The sequence below is a fragment of the Lactuca virosa genome, chromosome 1 (genome assembly GCF_052849685.1).
Source record: "Lactuca virosa cultivar CGN04683 chromosome 1, Lactuca_virosa_CGN04683_v6, whole genome shotgun sequence".
Lineage (NCBI taxonomy): Eukaryota > Viridiplantae > Streptophyta > Magnoliopsida > Asterales > Asteraceae > Lactuca > Lactuca virosa.
This window is the reverse complement of record NC_136426.1, coordinates 145231966-145237184: the sequence shown is the minus strand read 5'-3', so window position 1 is coordinate 145237184 and position 5219 is coordinate 145231966. Positions and strand designations below refer to the sequence as shown.

General features: G+C 28.2%; 1 long non-coding RNA gene across 1 annotated transcript; it reads right to left on the bottom strand.

Moving 5' to 3' along the window:
- Nucleotides 1–3083: 3083 nt before the first annotated feature.
- On the bottom strand, nucleotides 3084–4967 carry LOC145106983 (uncharacterized). Its single transcript, XR_013707672.1, has 2 exons — nucleotides 4728–4967; nucleotides 3084–3668 (listed from the first exon to the last, which is right to left on the bottom strand). It is a non-coding gene; the product is annotated as an uncharacterized LOC145106983 (long non-coding RNA).
- Between the last annotated feature and the right edge of the window lie 252 nt (nucleotides 4968–5219).

The window sequence follows — 5219 nt, the reverse complement described above, 5'->3', positions numbered from 1 at the left end:
GAGACTCTGGTTATAATACATGACTTTTGTAGGCACCCTTATAGGTACGATGTAGACTTTGACTCACAAAAATTGATTCAACGAGTTTACGTGTTGTTGTAATGAAAACTTTTGTATGTGTAATTATCACTTTTCCATGATAATAAAATAATTATATATATCCTGATATAATTATGCACTTTGCTCAACATGTTACAATAGTATTAATGATCCATAAACTATACTTATATAGTTTATTATAATATTTGATTTTTGTACATATATATATATATATATACTAGTCGGGTACCCGCACAATGCAGCGGGCGGCCATTAGTTTTATTTCGATGATTAGGTTCTGGCGACGATCAGTTTCCCTTCGGCCAACATCAAATAATACCATTTTGTAAGTAAACTTTCTTTCAGCGGTGACGATTAGTTTTTTCCAGTGTTGTAGAAATCGGTCTTGACGGCCAATTATTTGGCGATTAATCGTTTGACGGCCTTGAAACGATTACAATTATGGTGCTTGGCGGAAATTGGTCGGAATCGGGCTTGGCGGTCATAGGCGGGAAATATTTTAAAATCTTAATTTTTTTAATTTTCAAATACTACACCAAAATTTTAAATTTTAAATTTTTTAAATTTTTAAATTTCATTTTTAAAATATTATACTAAATTTAAATTTTTAAAATTTAAAATTTTCATATACTTATTTTTTTACGATATATTAATTTTTTAAATAATTTTATTAATAATTTAGGGTCACCGGTTAATCGTCACCTAGTCCGATTAATCGCTTAACGTCAGTTGACCGTTGAGCTACCGTCGAGCGATTTTTACAACCTTTGTTTTTTCTTATATTAGTTTCATATTGAAAATTTCACATTAAAAAAAACATAACATAACACACGTCAACAAATATCATTTACATTGATGTTTTCGATGAGTTGTTTTTTACAACAAATAGTCTTTTTTGAAAACATGTAATATTTAAAAAAGGATGTAATATATCCGTAAATTTCAATTATCATTAATATATATCTATAATAACGACTTCATTGGTCCATTCTTTCGATAGTTGTACAAATATAAAAAAACAAAACAAAAAAAAAATCAATACTATGAACAACTTGTTGATTTTGATATTTGTCCGTTCATGTGCCTTTCAAAAGAGACTATTACAAAAAAAAACATGTAATAGTCTCTTTTGAAAACATGTAATATTTAAAAAACGATGCAATATATCCGTAAATTTCAATTATCATTAATATATATCTATAATAACGACTTCATTGGCCCATTCTTTCGATAGTTGTTCAAATATAAAAAAACAAAACAAAAAAAAATCAATACTATGAACAACTTGTTGATTTTGATATTTGTCCGTCCATGTGCCTTTAAATGATTTGCATGATAAATGCATTACACATGATATTAAGGGTGTATATAAGAAAATTTTATTTGGAATTGGAATCGAAATCAGAACCGAAATCACTAATTATTTGCATGTCGGAAACTAAATCGAAATTGGTTAAAGGTTCCTAAAACATTTATGATATATGAACCGGTCTGCACCCATTCTTATTCTCAGCACCCGGATTTAAAATTCTAAAGTTTTTACTATTATAAAAAAAAAATACTCCATTGGCAAATAAATGATTTTCTCATATCACTATTACCAACACCATAACAATTATTAAATAATGTTAAAAACTATAAACACAACTATTTTTTTCATTCATACTTTGAATTTTTATATAATGTTGCTCAAATAGAACTAAAATATTTTTCCAAGCTCACGTAATTAATTATCTTTAGTCATACCATCGATCAATTAATAACTTTATATTAAAATATCATTATCGTACTTGTGATAATCTTATTGTAACCTCTATTCGTTAATATAAATTTTATATGAGAGTTATTATTATTATTATAAAACTAAACAATTAAAATTTTTTATATAAACTTATAAAATTATATAACTCTTGGTTCATTTTATAAATTTTAACATTATTATATTAAAAATAATATAAATAATTCTTAATTTTCCATGTCTATCTCTGTAGTTGCATAATTGTATTCAATCAATAAAATACGAAACATGATTCATTGTATATCTTCGCTTTTTAGGTTTCTCATTTTTTTTTCTTTAAGACTACATTCCATTTCACCTACATTTACATTTAAATTGTAGAGGGTGGAGGTGAAGCGATATGATGTTCTATTTATATTTTCAACATCTTTTTTGAGTATATGAAAAATTCTCTCCGATATATTTTTCTTATGATGCCATCATTTAACTTAGCATTTTGCTTTTCCATTAATTTAATTAGACAATCAATGCAAATAATATATTGTTTTTTTTATCGATTATTAATGTATTTGCTATCAGCATATATTATATTGATGTTTAATAAATCATCTCTATTGAAGTGTTTGTTTTACGTAATAATGGACTTCAGTTTTTTTTGAAAGAGATGATGCACTTAATTTTGTTAGTTGCTTAAACTACTTTTTAATTTTACATACCATATTTTGTTAATGGAATGAAGAAAATAAGTTTTCAATTTAAGATCAACCGTGTTTAATTGCTAGGTTTAATAATTATTGTAAATAATGATTGTCAGAACTTTTAAAACATTTACGTTGTGAAATTTTATTTTGGAAAAACCGAAAAACAAAACTCAATTTTCATTAATCGACAATTACTCACAACACATTACTTGAAATTTTACTTACCCATCTATAAAAACTATTTACCTTCTATTTTATTATCTTCATTCTGCATACAATTATTGTCATAAGAGATTAATTCATAATAACCATAATATAATTTATTTCTTTAATTCACTCTGAACATGATTATACAATAAATCATGTTTTGATTATACAATAAATCATATTTTTGGTTTTTTAAAAAACAAAATAGAATCTAACAAACATATTAAACACAAACAATACATTTTTGTTAAAAAATTTAAAATCCTATTCAAGCCTCGAGAATTTTAATATGTTTATCAAGAAAAAGCAAACCATATATTATGATGCAGAACATGCAAGTTCTACGAACAATCAGAAAGGTTTTTCCCCAAGATCCATTCAAGAAACCATTGTTAGATTCTCATAAACAATTAAATGCAAAAACATATAATTGAACACGTAAATACATACACATAAACCAAATAACAAATAATAAAAATTAGAAACAAATCAAGATATATGGTTTTTGATTGAGAGAAAGAGAGACTTGGCAGCGGATGTTAGAAAGGGTGGTGGTTGTCGCGGTTTTAGATCTAGGGTTTCCAGATCTCGTCTTTTGCTTTGTTGCAATAGCTGTGTTGAGTGGTTGAGTAGGGATGAAGGCGACTTAAGATGAAGGCAGCGTTTAAGGAGGAGGTTGATAGTCAAGATCGTGCGGCTGTGGTAGATATGGAGACGGTGGTCGGTTGTGATGCTGGATGGTGATGAGGGAACTGGTCATGCCATGTCGGTGAAGTGGTTGAAGGTGTAAAAAGCTTCAAAAATGTTGGTGGCGGACGTGGGTGGCTGAAGGCGGAAGGCAAGGCGTCAAGTATAGGAGTAAAGTGATTAGGTTTGAGTGTATTTGTGGTGTTGTAGCTACCAGCATGACCATTGGATTGTTGCTTCATATCAACGACTCTTGGGCATACATGTTGTCAATCCTTGTGTCAATCCACGTGAGTAAGAGTATAAGAATCATTTGATTTGCTTTTGTGTGCTTAATCTTTTGTACATTAAGCTTCAAAAATTGTATATTTTTTCTTTAATTTTGATTGGTTGATTTTAAATCACATGGATTACCATTTAAGTGATCTAAGCCATCCAAACTAAATTCAATGGCCAATATTGATCCTCCTTTTTTTAAGACAAAGTCTTAAAATCTTAAGGGCCCACATTTATATATGGTTTATATAATGGTATATATATATATATATATATATATATATATATATATATATATATATATATATATATAGGCTAGCATACTTAGAAATTCATAAATAACATGTATTTTACATGTAACACAAATAAGTGAGTCCTTAGTATGAAATTGTCCATTTTTCTAGTTTTTTACTTTTAACGTCACAAACGGCAAATAGTGAGATATAGTTATGTAAAACTTATTTTTTTTACCTTTTTGTAATTTTTAGGTCAAGTTAACTTTATATGTTTTAAACAACATATTTCTGGTTAAGAACCAGAAAAATGGTGCCATAACCTAGTTATGACCATTTTTGTTAGAAAAACCCATTTTTACATAAAACGATAGTTTTTTTTTTTTTTTTTTTTTTTTTTTTTTTTTTGTAAAAGTAAATCCTTTGTATTTTTAACTAGTTTCAAGCAAATATATTCCAAATAACATATTTTGGTTTATATCCCACAAAAATGGTGTAATAACTTGGTTATAACCATTTTTGCTAGAAAAGTCATATTACATTCATAAAAATCATAGTTTTTATAGTTTTGTGTTTATGATTTTTTCTTAATAAAATATAGCATGTGTAAACTTATTTTTCATAGTTTTGTATTTTAAACAACCATCTACATCTAAATGTTCATAAAGCTTGGTAATAACATTATTTCAAGTATTTAGCACTTTTTCACAACATATAAGTAAATATTCATAATAACTTGTATATTTTTACAAGTTTACATGTATTCCCCCCCCCCCCCTCCCCCTAAAACTTAGAAATCTCAAAAATGAAGGGGTATGAACTCACCTTTGGTGTGCTTTTCTTGATGAAATGAAAGGTTGTAGATGAAAAGTTTCAAGTCAATAGCACTTGAAGAACACTTTGAAGATTTGAAGATTCTATGAATTGTAACACATGAAATGTGTGTAAATGGATTGAAACTAGTATAGAAGTGTGTAGAATCGCTAGGAGATGAAGAAAGTACTTATCAAAACTTCAAGAATCAACTTGGGAGAAATTAGTTTTGGAAGTTGAGAGCCTTTCTTGGAGAAGAAGAACAAAAGATGAAGAAATGGTGAAGGGAAATGGCCTTGTGGCCGTAACTTTAAGACAGAGGGGGGGGGAGGGTGGGTGGGGTGGGTAGGGTGAGTTATGAGGGGTGATGAGGGGGAAAATGAATGGGACTTAAAGGTGGTCTACTTTAGGTTTAGTAGTTGGCTAATTAAGACAAGAGTACATCCTAATTAACTAATGATTTTTATAAACATAAAAGTCAAACTTCTATAAATCCTAGCACTT